Here is a 21,839-nt window from a genome sequence, read left to right as displayed (position 1 = left end):
CATGAGTCTCTTATCTCTAATGCACCACCCAAAGCCAAAGTGGAACTGTGCCTTGAGTGGTAGAGTATGGATCTGTAGTGAAAAAGCTATAAGACATCTCCCAGGCCTTGAGTTCAAGCTCCAGGACTGGCATCAAAAAAAAAAAGGAGTTTGCCCTCCAGCTTTAAGGATCCATGTGTAGCAGAAAAAGTATTCCAATTTATCTACTTTGTGATCATCTCCCTTACCTCTCTGAGTCTGTTTTTTGTTGGATTTCTTTTTCCAGTCCTGGGGCTTGAACTCAGGGCCTGAGCGCTGTCCCTGAGCTTCTTTTACTCAAGGCTAACACTCTACCACTTGACCACAGTGCCACTTCCAGCCTTTTCTGTTTGTATGGTACTGAGGAATCGAACCCAGGGCTTCATGCATGTGAGCCACATTCCAAGCCCTGTTGGATTTTTGTTTTTTGTCCTTCATGGGGCTTGAACTTTTGGCCTGGGCTCTGTCCCTCAGCTCTTCAGCTCAGGCAAGCGCTCTACCACTTGAGCCACAGTGCCACTTCCAGTTTTCTTAGTGGTTTATTGGAGATAAGAGTCTCACAGACTTTCTTGCCTGGGCTGGCTTGAATCATGATCCCCAGATTTCAGCCTCCCAAGTAGCTAGGAATACAGGCATGAGCCATTGGCGCACGGCAGATTTTATTATTTTTTGGCTGGTCCTGGAGCTTGAACTCTGGGCCTGGGCACTGTCTCTAAGCTTTTTTGTTCAAGACTAGCGCTCTACCACTTGAGCCACAGCACCACTTCCGGCTTTTTTTTTCTTTTTGCTTCTGTGGTGCTGAGGACCCTGGGGCCTCAGGCATGCAAGGCAAGCACTCTACCACTGAGCCACCTTCCCAGCCCTAGGTTTTTGTTGTTTTTTTTTTTTTTGCCTATGAAGTAGGGTGTATAATTTTACCACAGAGGCTTGTCAAAGGATTAAATATGCCGTACTGTATAGTCGGGTATAGGTCAGGAGTAGAGCACTTACCTCACAATAATAATACAGTAACAACAACAATATATATGTTCAGTGCCAAGTGCTGGTACCTGGATAGAAGAGAGATACATAAACCGCAACCATCTGGTTATGTCTGGTTAGTATTAGTCCTCCAAAGCAAATGACATGAAATTTTGCCCCTAGTGTTACAGATTTTTTTTTTTTTGGTCAGTTGTGGGGCGTGAACTCTGGGCCTGGGCGCTGTCCCTCAGCTCCTCAGCTCAAGGCTAGCACTCTACCACTTGAGCCACAGCACCACTCCCGGCTTTTTCTGCTTATGTGGTGCTGAGGAATCGAACTCAGGGCCTCAGGCATGCAAAGCAAGCGCTCAACCACTGAGCCACCTTCCCAGCTCCCAGATTTTTTTTAATTATGAAAATTCTGTACAGAGGGGCCCAGATTTTTTTTTTTAATGGTGCTGGTACTAGGGCTTGAATTCAGGACCTTGACCTTGAACTCACGTGTTGTTTTGTTGTTGTTGTTTGTTTTTTTTGGTTTTGGTTTTGCCTGTCATGGGGCCTGAGCTTTGGGCCTGGGCGCTGTCCCACAGCTCTTCAGCTCAAGGCTAGCACTCTACTACTAGAGCCACAGCGCCACTTCCGGCTTTTTTCTTTTTGCTTATGTGGTGCTGAGGAATCGAACCCAGGGCCTCAGGCATGCAAGGCAAGCGCTCTACCACTGAGCCACCTTCCCAGCCCCTTGTTTTTTTTTTTTCACTCAAGTCTGGTGCTCTATTACTTGAGCCACACTTCACAGTTTTGGTTTTTTTGGTGGTTAATTAGACATAAGAGTCTCAGAGACTTTTCTGCCTGTGCTGCCTTTGAACCCCAATCCTCAGATCTCAGCCACCTGAGTAAATAGGATTTCAGGATTACAGACATGGCCATCAGTACTCAGTTCTATAAAAAAATTAATTCATATATGTTATCTAAAACCATTAAAAAAGGGTTAGGAGGGCTGGGAAGGTGGCTCAGTGGTAGAGTGCTTGCCTTGCGTGCCTGAGGCCCTGGGTTCGATTCCTCAGCACCACATAAGCAAAAAGAAAAAAGCCAGAAGTGGCGCTGTGGCTCAAGTGGTAGAGTGCTAGCCTTGAGCTGAAGAGCTGAGGGACAGCGCCCAGGCCCAGAGTTCAGGCCCCATGACTAGACCCTGCTCCCCGCCCCCCCCAGAAAAAGGCTAGGAATGTGGCTTAGTGGTAGAGTGCTTGCCTAGCAGGCATGAAGCCCTGGGTTTGATTCCTCAGTAATCACATAAACAGAAAAAGCCAGAAGTGTTGCTGTAGCTCAAGCAGTAGAGTGCTAACTTTGAGCAAAAGAAGCTCAGGGATAGCTCAAATATAAATAAATAAAGCTGGGGCTGGGAAGGTGACTCAGTGGTAGAGTGCTTGCCTTGCATGCATGAGGCTCTGGGTTCAATTCCTCAGCACCATATAAACAGAAAAAGCCGGAAGTGACACTGCAGCTCAAGTGGTAGAGCGCTAGCCTTGAGCTGAAGAACTGAGGGACAGCGCCCAGGCCCAGAGTTCAGGCCCCACCACCACCAACAACAAAAAAGACACTAACAATAAATAAATAAAGCTTAAAAATAAATAAATAAATAAGTAAAACCAGGTAAGGATTGTTTTCTCCTTTTGCTCCCTCCTTCAAATATTGGTATTTTAAATACTCCATCCAGAAGCAGTGCTGTAGCTCAAGCGGTAGAGCCTGAAGAGCTGAAGAGCTGAGGGACAGCGCTCAGGCCCAGAGTTCAAGCCCCAGGACCGGAAAAAAAAAAAAAAAGAGTATAATATTTAAAAAAAAAAATTACAGGCCGGGCGCTGGTGGCTCACGCCTGTAATCCTAGCTACTCAGGAGGCTGAGATCTGAGGATCACGGTTCAAAGCCAGCCCGGGCAGGAAAGACCGTGAGACTCCTATCTCCAATAAACCACCAGAAAACCGGAAGTGGCGCTGTAGCTCAAGTGGTAGAGCGCTCGTCTTGAACTGAAGAGCTGAGGGACAGCGCCCAGGCCCAGAGTTCAAGCCCCACGACCGACAAAAAAAAAAAAAAAAATTACATCCAATTCCTTCTGCCAAGAGGTCAGAGAATTTGTCCAGGCAGCAAATCACAGATGTTGCTTTACACCTCCTGGGGCACAGAAAAAGTGTAATTCTGCTGGACTTTCCAAGGCAGGAAAGCAACAATGACCTACATACAATGCTGCTGCGGGGCAAGCAAGGGAAGAAAGGCCTATGGGAAAGGGGTGTTGGGGTTCCCTTAGATTTTAGGCAGAGACTTGAAATTGCTCATTTAAAAAATTTGTGAGTGCTGGGTGCTGGTGGGTTGTATGTACCTGTAATCCTGGATACTTAGGAGGCCTGAGACTGAAGATTGAAGCCAGCCCAGGCAGGAAAGTCTGTGAGATTCTTATCTCCAATTAACCAGAAAAAAGGCAGAAGTGGAGCTTTATATGTATGTGTGTGTGTGTGTGTGTGTTGTGTGATTATACCATTTTTTATTATCTTTAAGTGGGTATACAAAGGGGTTTCAGTTCAGCATGTTAGTTATGAGTATAAAGCATCTTGATCATGTCACCCCTTTCAACATTGTATCTTTGTTTTTGCCAGTCCTGGGCCTTGAACTCAGGGCCTGGGCACTGTCCCTGAGCTTCTTTTGCTCAAGGTTAGCATTCTACCACTTGAGCCACAGCGCCACTTCCAGCTTTTTCTGTTTATGTGCTGCTGAGGAATCAAACCCAGGGCTGCATGCATGCTAGGCAAGCACTCTACCACTAAGCCACATTCCCAGCCCAGCCAACACTATCTTAAAGCTTGTTCTTTCAATGGCTTCCTATATGCATTATGCTCACAAATTCATTTTTGTCTGAATTTAGTACCACAAACAATTTCCACAGTGGAAAAATTTTAATGTGTTTAATTTTTTAATTGACTCGTGCATTTATACATGCCTTGCCTAAGAGGTCTGAAGCAGCTGCCCTTGAAGCGTAAGGATGTATGTTCACTTTGACCACTTATCTCCTCCTTGGAGGGAGGCCAGGAGGACTGACCCCTCACAGCCAAGACAGAACTGAGTCAAGACACATCACAAGGCCAAGTCTGACCGAAGTGACAAAGGGTGGAGGCCAAACAAGATCAATTACATTAGCCACCAGACCAGGGAGCATGTCCCCAACAGGCCATGTGTTAAGCTATGGGCTGACAGCTGAGCCAGGAGTGATCAGAGCCCACGGCCCGCGCCCCCCGCCCCATCCCCCCCCCCCCCACGCCAGGAGTCCTTCCCTACCTACTACTTTGTACCTTCCTTAGACTGAGTCTTGCCTGGAAGCAACTATGAACCAGGTGAAAAACTGGAGAGAGTGGACTGGGAAGGTGGCTCAGAGGTAGAGCGCTTGCCTTGCATGCCTGAGGCCCTGGGTTCGATTCCTCAGCACCACATAAGCAAAAATAAAAAAGCCAGAAGTGGCGCTGTGGCTCAAGTGGTAGAGCGCTAGTCTTGAGCTGAAGAGCTGAGGAGCAGCGCCCAGGCCCAGAGTTCAGGCCCCACAACTGCACCCAAAAAATTAAAAATTAAAAATAAAAAACTGGAGAGAGGTAGAAGACTCATGACCTGAGAAATTCCAGCTTGGTGTCAGTGGCTCATGACTGTAATTGTAGCTACTCAAGAGGGTGAGATCTGAGGATCACAGTTTGAAGTCAGCCCAAGCAGCAAAGTCCATGAGACTCTTATCTCCAATTAATCATCAAAAAGCCAGAAGTAGAGCTGTGCCTCAAGTAGTAGTGTGCCAACCATGAGCAAAAAAGTTAAAGGTCAGTGGCTCATGCCTATAATCCTAGCGACTTGGTAGGCTGAGATCTGAGGATCATGGTTCAAAGCCAACCAGGGCAGGAAACTCCATGAGACTCTTATCTCCAATAAATCACTTGAAAATCGGAAGTGGCGATGTGGCTCAAGCGGTAGAGCACTTGCCTTGAGCTGAAGAGCACAGGGACAGCGCCCAGGCCCACAGTTCAAGCCCCATGACTGACAAAAAAAAAAAAGGAAAGTTCACAAGTCTCCATCATTTCCATTTAATAAATAAAAAGCTGGCTAGAATGCCAGCCATGAGCAAGACAGCTTATTGAGGAATCTTTAACTCTTATTTCTTACATAGGGAGCAGGAACTGTCCATCTATGTTTCTTTCTCTCTCTTCTTTCTTTCTTTCTTTCTTCCTTTGTTTCCTTCTTTCTTTTTTTCTCTTTCTCTGTCTCTCCCTCCCTCCTTTCTTTCCTTCTTTCTTTTTCTTTCTTTCTTTTTCTCTCTCCCTCCCTCCTTTCTTTCTTTCTTTCTTTGTTTCCTTGTTTCTTTCTTTCTCTCTTTCTTTCTTTCTCTCTCTCTCTCTCTCTCTCCTTCCTTCCCTCCTTTGTTTGTTTGTTTTTCTTTCTTTCTTTTTTTTGGGTCCAGTCATGGGGCCTGAACTCTGGGCCTGGGCGCTGTCCCTCAGCTCTTCAGCTCAAGGCTAGTGTTCTACCACTTGAGCCACAGCGCCACTTCCAGCTTTTTTCTTATGTGGTGCTGAGGAATCGAACCCAGGGCCTCAGGCATGCAAGGCAAGCGCTCTACCACTGAGCCACCTTCCCAGCCCCTTGTTTCTTTCTTTTTTTTCTTTTTTTTTGGATCCAGTCGTGGGGCCTGAACTCTGGGCCTGGGCACTGTCCCTCAGCTCTTCAGCTCAAGGCTAGCGCTCTACCACTTGAGCCACAATGCCACTTCCAGCTTTTTGCTTATGTGGTGCTGAGGAATCGAACTCAGGGCCTCATGCATGCAAGACAAGCACTCTACCACTGAGCCACCTTCCCAGCCCCTCGTTTCTTTCTTTCTTATCCCCCTTTTTTAACCTGTTCTGCTAAAATAAATCCCAAACTAAAACTTGAAAGAAAAGTAGGAAGAAAAAAGGAAGAGAGAACAAACTAGAGGAAAGAGAAAGAAAGAAAGAAAGAAAGAAAGGAAGGAAGGAAGGAAGGAAGGAAGGAAGGAAGGACGGAAAGTTATTTAGAGTGTAACACTGAGTTCAAGCTCTGGTTCCTGAAAGCAAAATAAAAAAAAAAAAGGAAATACATAATGGGCCTGATAATGTAGCTCAGTGCTGGAGGGCTTATTTAGCATGTACAACAGCCTGTGTTCAAGCCACAATACAGGCACACACACACACACACACACCCCTACACACACATGCACACACAATACACATACACTGCTTACTGTGTTCTGTGTTGCCAGGTGCCAAACCCAATCCAGAGTGATAAAGATTCACAAGGCAAATAGTCTTGCACTCAATGGGTTGTATAATGTAGCAAGGGAAGCAGATGACAGATATAAATGGTGGCTAGTAAGACAACAGAAACGCATAGCGTTATGATGGGGAATAACACAGAAGGGGAAAACCACAGGGGAAGTGAAGCAGGACTTTGTGGGGACCAGATTAGAGGTGTTATAAATTTATTACACTGACCCTTTGATTCATGATAGGATACTAAGTTCTGATGAAACAGAGATAACATGAGTCACAATGAGTTATAAGTCATAGCACTTATCATCTAACTTACCACGCTAGATCTGGACTGTATTCTCCTGTTGTTCATCACCCCCTGCCCATAACATCCCCATGTGGTCCCGTCATCCCTCTCCTCCCTAACCTTAATGATTGTAGGAGCCATGGCTCACTGCCAGCATCTGGAGGGAGGGAGGCCCAGATTTCATGTCACTGGGCTTTGGAAAATAACAAAATTCAAAATTTGAAGTACAAGGCTGGGAAGGTGGCTCAGTGGTAGAGTGCTTGTCTTGCATGCATGAGGCCTTGGGTTCGATTCCTCAGCACCACATAAGCAGAAAAAGCCAGAAGTGGCGCTATGGCTCAAGTGGTAGAGCACTAGCCTTGAGCTGAAGAGCTGAGTGACAGTGCCCAGACCCAGAGTTCAGGCCTCATGACCGGCAAAAAAAAATTAAAAAGTAAAAAAATTGAAGTACAGTTTCTACTGAGTGCGTATAGCTTTTGCTCTGTTGTAAAGCCAAAAAAAATTATAAAGTGTTTTTTCTTTTCTTTTCTTTTTTTTTTTTTGGGGGGGGTCCGGTCATGGGCCTGAACTCTGGGCTTGGGCGCTGTCCCTCAGCTGTTCAGCTCAAGGCTAGCACTCTACCACTTGAACCACAGCACCACTTCTGGCTTTTTTTTTTTCCTGCTTATATGGTGCTGAGGAATTGAACCCAGGGCCTCATGCATGCAAGGCAAGCACTCTACCACTGAGCCACCTTCCCAACCCCATAAAGTGTTTTTTCTTTCTTTCTTTTTTTTTTGTCATTCCCAGGGCTTGAAGTCAGGGCCTGGGCACTGTCCCTGAACTTCTTTTGCACAAGGCTAACTCTCTACCACTGGAGCCACAGCACTACTTTTGGCCTTTTCTGAATAGTTTATTGGAGATAAGAATATCACGGCTTTCCTGCCCAGGCTGGCTGCTGGCTTCGTGCTATGATCCTCAGATCTTAGCCTCCTGAGTAGCTAGGATTACAGGCGTGAGCCACTGGTGCCAAGCTGTTTACTATTTTTGTATCCTGTCTATCTGCATGTGTGTGCATGCACACCCCCCACCCCCACATACACACTTGAACATGCTTTGGTCTCTTGCAGGTACTCTGGTGCAGTAAGACTGTCAGCAAGAAGGTCATCACCAAGTGTGACCACCTCAAACTTTCACTGCCAAAACTCTGAGCCAAAATAAATCTCTTTCTGTTAAACAAACCCAGTCTGTGATATTGTATTATCGACAACAGAAAATGAATTGATGCCAAGGCTAAGTAAAGAAGGATTACAGAAGGGAGAGGTTGGAGGCATGGCTCGTATGGTATGCCCTCCAGGCTTTCTTTGTAGGAGACCAAAAGGAAGAAATGAAGGATCAGCCATGGTAGGAAGCTTACACCTGTAATCCTAGCTACTCAGAATGCTCAGGACTCAGGTTCAAAGCCAGTTCAAGCAAACAAATCCAGGATGCTTTTATCTTTTATAAGATAAGATAGTGGCTCACATCCTGTAATCATACCTACTGAGGAGGCTGAGACTTGAGGATCACAGTTCAGTCAGGTCGGGCAGAAAGTTCATGAGAGTCTTACCTCCAATTAACCAGAAACTGGAAGTGGCATTATGGCTCAAAGTGGTAGGCTTGAGCAAAAGAGCTCAGGAACAGTGCCTCAGCCCTGAGTTTAAGCCCCATTACTGACACAAAAAGAAATTTTAATAAAAGAAGAAAGAAAAGGAAACAAGGATTGAGGTTTAAGAGTAGGAGATTTAGTAAGAGGCCTGGGGAACCTGTTCAGTGGGAAGAGAAGGACAGGAAATTCATCAGCATAATAGATGGCTGGGGCTGGGAATGTGGCTTAGTGGTAGAGTGTTTGCCTTGCATGCATGAAGCCCTGGGTTCAATGCTTCAGTACCACATAAACAGAAAAAGGCCAAAGTGGCGCTGTTTCTCAAGTGGTAGAGTGCTGGCCTTGAGCTAAAAAGAAGCTCAGAGACAGTGCCCACCCAGGCTCTGAGTTCAAGATCTTGAACTGGCAAAAAAGAAAGAAAGAAAAAGAAAAAGATGGGTGGTCATGGTGGGTGTGGCAAGTAAGAGTGGACCCAGGACAGGATCCTGACTTGCTTGACTGATAAACTGACTGAACTAAATAGACTTATTAATTTTGACCAAAGTTAAGTGTGGTGGCTTAGGCTGAGCATGGTACCAGATCTCCCATACTGTCCTGGTTTGAGCATATAAATTCCTCATCCCATGAGCCTCCTCATTTCCAGCAAGCTGGGAGGGACCATGGCTATCTACTCGTAGGCTGTGATTGTCATTTATTATTTATTAGTCATTGCTGGCCTGGAGAGGTCAGATGGTATTCATTCATTCATAAACTTTAGCTGGTCTTGGGAGCACATAGCCAGAAAGGTATAGTATCTACCATGACAGGCCACAGGAAGTTCTTTCTTTTCATATAATGGATCTTAGGAAAACTAGGTCTCTAATCAAAACAAAAGAAAAGAAAATGTCTTCTTTCCTTCATTACTATGGTAGAAAATTTAAAAGTATAAGAGAGCAGGGGAAAAAAAATCTGGCAGATTTTCTTTCAGTATTTTTCCTACACATTTCCCAAGTCATTTCCGATCAGTGTCCTAAAATGTGCAAGTCAATTTTAACTTTGGCTGCAAACCAAGAACAAAAAGGTTAAGTGTATTGAATTAATTTTTCAAGCAAAGTTATGAGATCTGTCGGCTCCAAGGGTCCAGTTCTGTTTTTTTCCATTAGTAGGTGTGATTCCTTGCCTGACAAAGGCAGGTAATGATTCTTGCTCCTTGGCAAAGCTTCCTGCTTTACACCTTTATTCCTTCTTTGTCCAAATGAAAAAGCTGCATTCATTTGATAACAAAAATTAAGTTAAGGCTAGGCACCACTGGGTTCACATCCTGTCATCCTACCTACTCAAGAGGCTGAGATCTAATGATCACAGTTTGAAGCCAGCCTGCCCACCCTCCCCCCCCCCAAAAAAATGCTGGGAACTATTTGTGCTGGTACTAGGACTTGAACTCAAAGCCTGGGTGTTGTCCCTGAGGTGGTTTTTGTTGTTGTTGTTTGGTTTTTTTCGCTCAAGACTAGCACTCTATCACTTGAGCCATAGTTCCAGTTCCAGCTTTTTTGGTAGTTAATTGGAGCTAAGAGTGTCATAAGCTTTCCTGCTTGGGCTAGCTTCAAACTGTGATCCTCAGATCTCAGCCTCCTCAATAGCTAGGATTACAGGAATGAACCACTTCCTAATGATGACTAAACATTAATTTTTATATGAGTTATTTTGGTTATATAAGTAAATTTCGATAGCCTGTTCTCTTGTCTGGTAACTGATAACTATATAATTCCTCTTTTTAGCCCATTCCCCTATATAATCTCTTCTTAGCTTCAGCTTCACATTTGCAAAAGTTTCAATTGTGAGTTTTTGTTTTATGTTGGTATTAAAACTTGAACTTAGAGGCCTTATGAGCTTTGGCTTGGATTTCCTGCTTATGGCTGGTTCTCTACCACTTGAGTCACCCCTCCAGCTCAGCTTTTTGCTAGTTTTTTTGGGTCAGTTATAGGGCTTGAACTCTGGCCTGGGTGCTGTTCCTCAGCACTTTAGCTCAAGACATGCACTCTACCACTTGAGCCACAGTGCCATTTCTGGTTCACTACTGGTTCAATGGAGATAACAGTCTCATGAACTTTGCTCCCTGGGCTGGCTTTGAACCATGATCCTCAGATCTCAGCTTCCTGAGTAGCTAGGATTATAGGCATGAACCACCAGTGCCTGGCTTTTGCTAGTTATTTTGGAAAATGGAATTTCATATTTTCTGCTCAAGCTGGCCTCAAACCTCAGTCTTCCAGATATCAGCCTCTTGAGTAGGTAGGATTACAGAGGTAAGCCACTGACACATCAAATCTGGATTGTTCTAAGGGTGCCTCTAAAAGTTGAAATCGAATAGACAGTACTTCTGTTATCATGTGAACATAATATCATGTGAACAAAGCCCAATAGTGACCTAGGATTAGACTTTGTTGCTAGTATTATCCAGATTTTTTGTCTCTGTGGCAAATATGTGAGGAAACAACTTAAAAGGAGGAAAGATCTAGGAGTTGAGAATGTGGCTTAGTGGTAGAGTGCTTGCCTAGCATGCCTGAAGCTCTGGATTTAATTCCTCAGTACCACATAAACAGAAAAAGTTGGACGTGGCGCTGTGGCTCAAGTGGTAGAGTGCTAGTCTTGAGCACAGAGATGCTCAAGGACAGTGTCCTGGCCCTGTGTGGACGGTGTCCAAGCTCCAGGACTGGCAAAACAAAAGGAGGAAAGATCAGAGGTTTTGGATCAGAGGTTTCAGAGGTTTTAGTCTGTCCATGGTCATTAGCCTTTGTTGTTTCTGGATCTGTGGTAAAATAGAACTTTATGAGTAGGTGGCAGGGAAAACTCACTCAGCTTATGGTATCTCAGATACAGAGAAGATGGACAGGAGTAGGCCAGGGTAAAAGATCTTAAAAGGGACCGACTTCCTCTAACCAGGCCCCACTTTCCACCTTCCACATCCTAATGATCTATTCAAATTACATTAATCACTTAATAAAGGCAGAGCCTTCAGGATCCAATCACTTCCAAAGAGCTCCACCTCTGAATCTGCTGTACCAACACCAGGCCTTCAATATATGGCGGACGGGGAACATTTTTTTTTCTTGGCAGTGCTGGGGTTTGATCTCAGGTGCCAGCCTACCATCTGAGCCAAGTCCTTCTTACTCTAGTTATTTTTCAGATAGGAACTTTCTTTTTGCCCAGACCTGCTTAGATTGTGATCCTTCTATTTACATTTCCAAAGTAGTTGGGATGACAGGTACATTCCACAACAACCAGCTATTGATTGAGAGTAGGCTTTCAAACTTTTTTTTTTTGATCGGTCGTGGAGTTTGAACTCTGGAGGCTAGTGCTCTACCACTTGAGCCACAGCGCCACTTCTGGCTTTTTCTGTGTATGTGGTGCTGGGGAATCAAACCCAGGGCTTCATGCATGCCATGCAAGCACTCTAATGCGGAGCCACCTTCCCAGCTCAACTTCCGGTTTTCTAAGTGGCTTACTGGAGATAAAAGTCCTGTGGACTTTCCTGCCTGGGCTGGCTTTGAACCTCGATCTTCAGATCTCAGCCTCCTGAGTAGCTGGGATTACGGGCGTAAACCACTGACATGCTGCTGCTTTCAAACTTTTTGCCCCTGCTGGCCTTGAACCACATTATTTTTCCACCTTTTGAGTAGATAGGATTGATTATAAATGTGAGTTACTGTACCTGGCTCCAAACCACAATACTCTTCAAGCACTCAATCCCATAATCTACTTGTTACTCCTAGGAGAATGTGTCACGCATTAGGGTCCTTGATGCAAGTCCTAGCAATTAAATAGAATCTTTTTTTTTTTTTTTTGCGGGGAAGAGGAGGTTCCGGTCCTGGGGCCTGAGCTCTGGGCCTGGGCGCTGTCCCTCAGCTCTTCAGCTCAAGGCTAGCGCTCTACTACTTGAGCCACAGCGCCACTTCTGGCTTTTATTTTTCTGCTTATGTGGTGCTGAGGAATCAAACCCAGGGCCTCATGCATGCAAGGCAAGCGCTCTACCACTGAGCCAACTTCCCAGCTAAATAGAATCTTATAGCTTCCCCCTCATTTAAGTCATGAATTTATTCTTTTTGCTTGTTGTTGTTGTCGGTTGTGGGACTTAAACTCCGGGCCTGGGTGCTTTCCCTGAGATCTTTTGCTCAAGGCTAGTGCTCTTCCACTTTGAGCCATAGCTCCACTTCCGGTTTTTTTGTTGGTTAGTTGGAAACAAGAGTCTCACAGACTTTCCTGCTCAGGCTGGCTTTGAATCACAATCCTCAGATCTCAGCCTCCTGAGTAGCTAGGATTGCAAGTATGAGCCACCAGTGCCCAGCTATGAATTTATTCTGTGTGGAAATTTGTCTTGAACTGTAATTCCCTCCACCCCCTCTCTCCTTTTTATGGTACTAGGGTTAGAACTCAGGCCCTGGGGTTGCTAGTCAGAAACAACATCTCCAGTAATGCCTGCAGCCATTTTTCTTTTTTAGTTCTTTTTATTTATTGAGTGTGTATGCTGGGGTGTGAACTCACAACCCTACATGTTCCTTCTTGCTCACAGCTGGTGCTCCACCACTTAAGCCACCCTTCTAGCCCTGCTTTTTGCTGGTTATTTCAGAGATGGCATCTCACAGACTTGTCTGTCCTGGCTGGCATTGAACTGGTGTCCTCCTCCAGATCTCATCCTCTTGGGGAGCTAGAATTACAGATATGAACCACAACTTCCCAGCTTCTGAGAAATACTTGCTTCTCAGAAAAGTTCTCTGGTGGTTCCATTTTCACATAGGATTATAACTCTAATGAACGTTTTGTCTGACGAGTTGAATTGTCTGTGTCCTCTAATGACGTGTTTTCTATTTATTAACATATATTTCCGTTGTAGAGCTTGAACTCAGGGCCTGAGCATTGTCCCTGAGCTCTTTTGGTTTTTATTTTATTTATTTAAATTGTTTTTGTCAGTCATGGGAACTGGGCGCTATCCCTCAGCTCTTCAGTTCAAGGCGAGTGCTCTACCACTTGAGCCACAGTGCCACTTCCGGTTTTCTGGTGGTTTATTGGAGATAAGAGTCTCATGGACTTTTGTGCCCCGTCTGGCTTTGAACCAGGATCCTCAGATCTCAGCCTCCTGAGTAGCTAGGATTACAGGCATGAGCCACCAGCGCCCAGACCTGAGCTCTTTTGTACAAGGCCACCACTTTGAGCCACAGCACCACTTCTGGTTTTCTAGTGGTTAATTGGAGATAAGTCTTAGGGACTTTCTTTCCTGGACTGGCTTTGAACTGATCTCAGCCTCCTGCATAGCTAGGATTACAAGCATGAGCCACCAGCACCAGCTTTTATTGGAGGGAGGGGTTGGTTGAGGGGAGTTGAACTCTGGGCCTGGGCGCTGTCCCTCAGCTCTTCAGCTCAAGGCAAGTGCTCTACAACTTGAACCACAGCGCCACTTCTGGTTTTCTGGTGGTTTATTGGAAATAAGAGTCTCATGGACTTTCCTGCAGGAGCTGGCTTTGAGCCATGATCCTCAGGTCTGAGCCTCCTGAGTAGCCAGGTGTGAGACTGAGACTTGAACTCCGTACCTGACACTTTCACTCATTGGTGAGTGTTCTATCAACTGGGTCAACCCCTGTTTATCAGTCTTGAGCTATCTTGCTTCTGCATGATGTTGATCCTCTTCCGATGCATGGAGATTGCTGGCAATGACAAGGCTGGGGCATCATTCCCCAAATAAGGCACCCTGGCTGAAGGCATTTCAGAACTGCAGAGGTTCTTCTTCCCTGGACCAGCCCATAGAATTCTCTGCACTTTTCCTGAGGCAAGAAACAAGACAGTCATGTGAGAAATGTTCTCCCTCTATCTGAAGGCAAAGAACATCCTTATCTCTCATGACACATGCACAGAGAGAAGAGTCTGAATATACTTGTTGTACAAGATTCCTCTGGTTTATGACCCTTAGGTTATATTTCTTTGCCTGGTAGTATTTCTCTATTATTCTGCATTTCTACATCGAACTTAGCACAAAAACACACAAATTTCCCTCTTTCTTTGGCTCTTCACTTTCTCTTTCTCTTTTTGATAAACACAAAGGTGTTTATTTCAACCGTTTCCAATTTTGACAATCATTCAAGAGTCTCAGTCACCAATATTTGCACTAGGAATAAAGTTAAAAAAAAATTAGTACCCGGGTGCCGGGTGGCTCATGCCTGTAATCCTAGCTACTCAGAAGGCTGAGATCTGAGGATCACGGTTCGAAGCCAGCCCAGGCAGGAAACTCCATGAGATGCTTATCTCCAATTAACCACCAGAAAACTGGAAGTGACACCATGGCTCAAGTAGTAGAGTGCTAGCCTTGAGCTGAAGAGCTGAGGAACAGCTCCTAGGCCCAGAGTTCAAAGCCCACAACCAACCAAAAAAAAAAAAAAGTTTAGGGCTGGGAATATGGCTTAGTGGTAGAGTGCTTGCTTAGCATGCATGAAGCCCTGGGTTGGATTCCTCAGTACCACATAACCGGAAAAAGCTGAAAGTGGCACTGTGGCTCAAGTGGTAGAGTGCTAGTCTTGTGCAAAAGAAGCTCAGGGAAGCCCGGCACCGATGGTGCACAACTATAATCGTAGCTACTGAGAAGCTGAGTTCTGAAGATCAAGGTTCAAAGTCAGTCCCGGCAGGAAAAACTATGAGACTCTTATCTCCAATTAACCACCAGAAAACTGGAAGTGACACTGTGGCTCAAGTGGTAGGATGTTTGCCTTGAGCTGAAGAACCCAGGGACAGCGCCCAGGTGTGAGTGGGCCACTAGAGCCTGGCAGGAGGTCTTTTTTTTTTTTTTTCTTTTGGGTCCGGTCGTGGGGCCTGAACTCTGGGCCTGGGTGCTGTCCCTCAGCTCTTCAGCTCAAGGGTAGCACTCTACCACTTGAGCCACAGCGCCACTTCCAGCTTTTTTCTTTTTGCTTATGTGGCGCTGAGGAATGGAACCCAGGGCCTCAGGCATGCAAGGCAAGCGCTCTACCGCTGAGCCACCTTCCCAGCCCCTCCCAAGAGGTTTTTATTGACCATGCACCAGTAGCTCTTGCCGGTTCAAAGCCAGCCTGGACAGGTTTTTTTTTCTTCCTTTTTTGCTATTTTTGTTTTCATTTCTTTTTTTGTCTTCTTTGTTTATCTATCTTAGGGAGGGTAAGGGAAGACAGAAATGGAGTGACAGAGGATGAACAAATGCATCAATATTACTAGACATTATGTTGACAATGAAATACACCACTTGTGAGTGGCAATGGAAGGAAAAAACTGGTAGAGAATGAGAGAAGGCGTGACATTGTCCAAAAAGAAATCTATTCTTCACTTGACTTATGTAACTTTAGCACCTCTATACATCACCTTTACATAAAATTAAGAAAAAATTAGTTTAGAGCATGAAGGTGAGATTTTAAATGACACACTTAGGATATAAACTCCAATCTGTAATAATGAATGTGAGGGTTGAAAGCTATTAAACAAAGCATGCAAATCTAATTGATTCTTCCCCACTCATAATTGCTATGTACTGTAAAATCACCTCAAACACAGACTTGGCAAATACTGAATAATTTCCCCCATATTGGGCTAGGTTACTGTGAGTCTCCACAGCACTCAATTGATTGATACCCAGTCTTCTTTTGTCTTTTGTTTCTAGTTGTTCTTTGTTTCCTGAAGGCTCTCCTACCACATAAAAGTTTCATAATTTAAATTTATATTCTCACTTGTGAAAATCTGTCTTTGTCAATTTTCAGATGCAGCTGGGGACTCTAAGAGGGCTAAGGGAACCATTTTCCCCTATGGTAATATTTAATTTAAAAAATTACCTAAGTGTCCTAGATTTTCTCTGCTGATGTATATATTGTACTACTTTTCCTCTAGGGTCCTGTCTAGCTGGGCATTCTGCCTAGAAACTTTGTGCCTAACTGATATAGAAAGGCTTTAATTTGGAGGGCTGATATCAACTGTTCAACTACAGATTACCCCATAGAAGTTAGAATATTTTCTGTCAAAGTGGTTGCACTGCCATTTTCAGAGTGGCCACCATCTCTCTCAATAAGCTGTTTTGTTTTGTTTTGTTTTTGTTTGTCGTGGGGCTTTGAACTCTGGGCCTAAGCGCTGTCCCTCAGCTCTTCAGCTCAAGGCTAGAGCTCTACCACTTGAGCTACAGCACCACTTCCGGTTTTCTGGTGGTTTATTGGAGATAAGAGTTTCATGGACTTTCTTGCCCAGGCTGGCTTTGAAGCGTGATCCTCAGATCTCAGCCTCCTGAGTAACTAGGATTATAGGCGTGAGTCACCGGCGCTCGGCTAATAAGCTGTTTTAATTAAGCCACATCTTGTATCTTCCTAACCCCTAGCTCACTGCACAAGATTGTGAACCTAATTTCTGATTAATCGAACAAGGGGCAATAATGTTAAGAAAAACCTGGGTGGACTGCCTGCCCAGCTACTCGCATACTTAACTTCCTGTAAGTAGCATGCCCTGCTGCAGAAGTAAAATTATTCCTTGCTGAGTTCTTTCTCAAGTTGGTGTCCTCATTTCTACTCAGATATCCCAAGACACTTCCAACAATCCCAAATGCTAGAATAAGGAACAGTTTTTCTGGACTGATCCCTGCATATTAGAAGCCTGAATTTCTCTCAGAAAATCAGTTTACTTTTTCTAAAGACCAGGACAGCAGCAGCTCAGCCATGTCAAGATGTATCTGAGGGAAGAGGGTAGGAGATTAAGGAAGATACATACACAATCTACGGAAAGCTGGGACCAGGCTGACTGTCAGCACTCAGAAATCTGGGAGACTAAGCCAGGCACTGGTGGCTCATGCCTATAATCCTGGCTACTCAGGAGGCTGAGGTCTGAGGATCACGGTTCAAAGCCAGCCCAGGCAGGAAAGTCCATGAGACTCTTATCTCCAATTAACCATTAGAAAACCGGAAGTGGCGTTGTAGCTCAAGTGATAGAGTGCTTGCATTGAGCTGAAGAGCTGAGGGACAGCGCCCAAGCCCAGAGTTCAAGCCCCACAACCCGACAAAAAAAAAGAAAGAAAGAAAGAAAGAAAAGAAATCTGGGAGACTAAAGCAGCTCTCAGGTTATTGTTTGGCACATTTATTTATACAGGGTTTTTGCACAAGGAAGGGCAGGGACAGGTCAAGATATGATTGCAAGTTCAATTGCAATTAAATACCATGCAGAGTGTTTTAAGACATTGAGGGGATTCAAGCTATGAATGTATGTATGTATTTATTCATTTTTGACTATTGTTGGCCTTGAACTCAGGGCCTAGCACTGTCCTTGAGCTCTTTTTCTCAAGGCTAGCTCTCTACCACTTTGAGCTACAGTACCACTTCTGGTGGTTTTTCGGATGTTAATTGGAGCTAAGAATCTCACAGACTTTCTACCCAGGTTGTCTTGAAACCACAGATCAGATATCAGCCTCCTAAGTAGCTAGGATTACAGGCATGAGCTACCAGTGCCCAGCTAGCCTTTTAATCCTTGGAAAAATCATGTGTGCTATTCGTGTAGGGGAAGACTTCTCTACCTGTATCTTTTGTAACTAAAGTTTTTTCAACCCAAGGTGGTTTCAGAGTCTGACCAGTTTCCTTGCAAATAAGCCTGCATTTGTGACCAATTGTACTGCTACTCATTATAATGAAGGTTGGTTACACAAATAGATTTTAGTCTTTCATGGCAAAGGAAGAGCTTGTTTATTTAAAGCATCTAGCTCATTGCCTAATAGAAGTATTATTTGTTCCAGAGTAGTCTGGTATTAATCCTAGAATCAAAATTAACCTGTGTCTCAAATGTTTGGGAGCATATAGGTTTATTGCATGGCTGGTATGAATGTTATTGGCCATGTGGAAAGCAAAAGTAGCAAAAGAAGCTATACATAAAATAATAAATGAAGCTACTCATTTGTATCTGGCTAGCTACTCATGTATCTCTTTTGTACCTTGTAAGCCTTTATCACTATGCCAAGGGCTAGTAAGAACAGTAGGGATCATGATGAATGGTGGCTGGTTTAAAACTAGAAGATCCTTCTCTCTGTTCGAGTGATGCAATCTATCAATTTACAATGTGACTACAAGTCATGTTCCACATTCATCCATACTGAGTGGTATTGAGTGAGCCCGCAACGAGTGTGTAGAGATGGCTCACACAGGCACAAGTACCTGTTCATTCTGTGCCTGCTCCCCCGAGATCTAATATAGAAGAGCTGATCAAATTGATGAAATCAGTAGCCATCAAAAGTTTCCATAAGTCTTGTTGTGCAGGTCTGTGTGGACATGCCAATGCTGTGTTACCCAACCTCCTATGATTGGTGTATTAGAAGATTTGTGTGTGTGTGTGAGGAGGGGGCGAGACTTGAACTCAGGGCCTGGGCACTGTCCCTGAGCTTTTTCCGCTTAAGGCTAGCACTCTACCACTTTGAGTCACAGTGCCACTTGTGGTTTTCTGGTGGTTCATTGGAGATAAGAGTCTCATGGACTTTCCTTCCCAGGCTGACTTCAAACATGATCCTCAGATCTCAGTCTCCTGGACAGATAAGAGCCACTGGTACCAGCCTGGAAGAATTTCTTGACCATAGTACTTAGGGATGGTTACTCTTTGACCAGGAAAAGGCAAAAGAAAGTAGTCAATCTCTCCATGGAGGAGGAGCAGACAGCTTATACTTAATCTTGTAAGAAACACATGCAAGGCAAACAAGGTCATCAAGGAGTTTTGAAGGTTTTAGTAAAGCTAACTCCTATAAATTGTATTATCTCATTCTATTTATTTATTTATTTGTTTATTTATTTATTTTGGTCCGGTCATGGGGCCTGAACTCTGGGCCTGGGCACTGTCCCTCAGCTCTTCAGCTCAATGCTAGCACTCTACCACTTGAGCCACAGCACCATTTCTGGCTTTTTTTTTTTTCTGCTTATGTGTTGCTGATGAATGGAACCCAGGGTCTCATGCATGCAAGGCAAGTGCTCTACCACTAAGCTACCTTCCCAGCCCTCATTCTTTTTATGTCCAGTAGCATTATATAACATTGTCTTTTTATATGTTTCTTTTATATCTGGACATACTTTAGGGAACTCAAAACAAATAGGAGGAATAGAAGTTAATCCCAAATAATTAAAGAATCTGTTCTCAGGTTGTGCGTGACTATTGAATGTTTCCCCAACCAATCTGGTATCACTAGTTGTTACTATGAGAGAAAGGGTATTTCTAGTAGTAGGGTGAAACATTGGAGGTGAAGGCAGATCCATCCAATCAATTCCCTGGGTCTGTGCAGGACTTACCTGAACAGTTACCAATAGTAAGAGACAGAAGAGTATATTTCCAGTGATCCCCCAAAGCCTCTATTTTTTCTTTCCTTCCTTCCTTCTTTCCTTCCTTCCTTCTTTCCTTCCTTCCTTCTTCCTTCTTTCCTTTCTTTCTTTCTTTCTTTCTTTCTTTCTTTCTTTCTTTCTTTCTTTCTTTCTTTCTTTCTTTCTTTCCTTCTTTCTTTCTTTTTTTCTATCGTGGGGCTTGAACTCTAGGCTTGGACACCGTCCCTCAGCTCTTCAGCTCAAGGCTAGTACTCTACCACTTGAACCACAGTACCAGTACCATTTCCAGTTTTCAGGTGGTTTATTGAAGATAAGAGTCTCATGGACTTTCCTGCCTGGACTAGCTTTGAACCTCGATCCTCAGATCTCAGCCTCCTGAATAGCTAGGATTACAGGCATGAGGCACCAATGCCCGGCTTGGGGCAATTTTTTTTTTTTTTGTCAGTCCTGGGGCTTGAACTTAGGGTCTGGACACTGTCCCTGAGCTTCTTTTGCTCAAGGTTAGTGCTCTACCACTTGAATCACAGTGCCACTTCCGGCTTTTTTTTTGTTTTTGTGGTACTGAGGAATCTAACCCAGGGCTTTGTGCCTGCTAGGCAAGCACTCTACCACTAAGCCATATTCCCAGCCCAAGGTGTGATTTTTTTTTTTAATTCAAAGTGCTTTAGACAACCTGAAACCTTGTGTGTGTGTGTGTGTGTGTGTGTGTGTGTGTGTGTGTGTGTGTGTGTGTGTGTGTTTAGGGTATTGAGTTAATAATTTTTTTTAATATTAGGCAGCAGTACCAGTTGTGCTATTTTTTTTTTTTTGCCTGATTGGGTACCTTGAGTTGTTTTGTTTTGGGGGGTTTTGTTGGTGGTGGTAGTGGTCATGTGATGTGAACTCAGCGCCTGCATGCTGTCCCTGAGCTTTTTGGCTCAAGGCTAGTCCTCTACTACTTTGAGCCATAGTGCCACTTCTGGTTTCTGATGATTAACTGGAGTTAAGCGTCTCAGGATGGCTTTGAACAATGATCCTCACATCTCAGCCTCCTGAGTATCTAGGATTATAGGCATGAGCCACCAGTACCAGGTGTGAATTGTTTTTGTAGCTTAAACCATCCTCATCTCTTCTTGGTAGTCCCTAGGTAGAACCTGAAGTCCCCTCATGATGACACTACTACAACTTCTACCTAATATAAGCCTCACTGTTCCTTTGAAATAGGACCCTACATTCCAGTCCTGCTTGATTGAGGTCCTTGATCACTGGCCAGGCGCCAGTGGCTCACTCTTGTAACACTAGCTATTCAGAAGGCTGAGACCTGAGGATCATGGTTCAAAGTCACCCTGGGCAGGAAATTCCATGAGACTCTTATCTCCAGTGAACCAGCAGAGAACCGGAAGTGCTGCTGTGGCTCAAAGTGGTAGAGCACTAGCCTTGAGCTGAAGAGCTGGAAGAGCTTCCAGGGCCAGAGTTCAAGCTCCACAACTGACAAAAAAAAAAGGAAGGTAATGGGAAGTAGGCGGCAGCACAGAGGTCCAGCCTCCACTCCCTGTTGTGGCCCTGTAGAGAGTCTCCATGGTTGGCTATTTTAGTCTTGAGGAGAAGTAAAAGTCACTGCCCCCACTGTTTAAAAGAGCTTGGGCTGGCCCCTCTTTCCATTTTGTGGAACCAAAAGATTGCCCTGCAAACCTGGCTTAGATCATCATTAGCCAATGGACCCCTCTTTTACAGTGGGGACAAGTTCTGGGTTTTCTCATTCCCCCACTAGAAGCAGCCACACCCTGAGGAGATTATTGTTCTTTTGCGTCTGCACTGTCTAGACAAGTGACTAGGCTTCCCACAATTAAAACATTCCTGGTTTGTGGCTGGTCCTTTTATGACTTTGAGAAGAGCAGCTGCCCAAGCAGCCCCTAGCACGCGAGCAGTCCTTGGCCTCTGCGCAGGCGGACTGTTTCTCAAAGAGCACTCATTGTCTAATGTGGCTGAAAGGCTGTTTTACATGTAGGATTGGCATTTTCAAAAGCCAACTGTTTCATGATCTTTTTTCCCTCTTCTGAATCTGAGTTAAGTCTATCTACATCTCTTTTATTTTTTTGGTTGTGGGGCCTGAAATCTGGGCCAGGGCGCTGTCCCCCAGTTCTTCAGCTGTAGACCAACACTCTAACACTTGAGCCTAAGCCCCACTTCTGGCTTTTTCTGCTTATGTGGTGCTGAGGAATCGAACCTGGGGCCTCATGCATGCAAGGCAAGCGCTCTACCACTGAGCCACCTTCCCAGCGCCTATCTACATCTCTTGTTAATCTACTAATACATTCTTCATAGGGCTCATAGGACCCTGGGTTAAACTGGTTAAAG

Source organism: Dipodomys spectabilis, unplaced genomic scaffold (genome assembly GCF_019054845.1).
Source record: "Dipodomys spectabilis isolate Male_0828 unplaced genomic scaffold, ASM1905484v1 ptg000576l, whole genome shotgun sequence".
NCBI lineage: Eukaryota > Metazoa > Chordata > Mammalia > Rodentia > Heteromyidae > Dipodomys > Dipodomys spectabilis.
Note: the sequence above shows the minus strand (reverse complement) of the source record.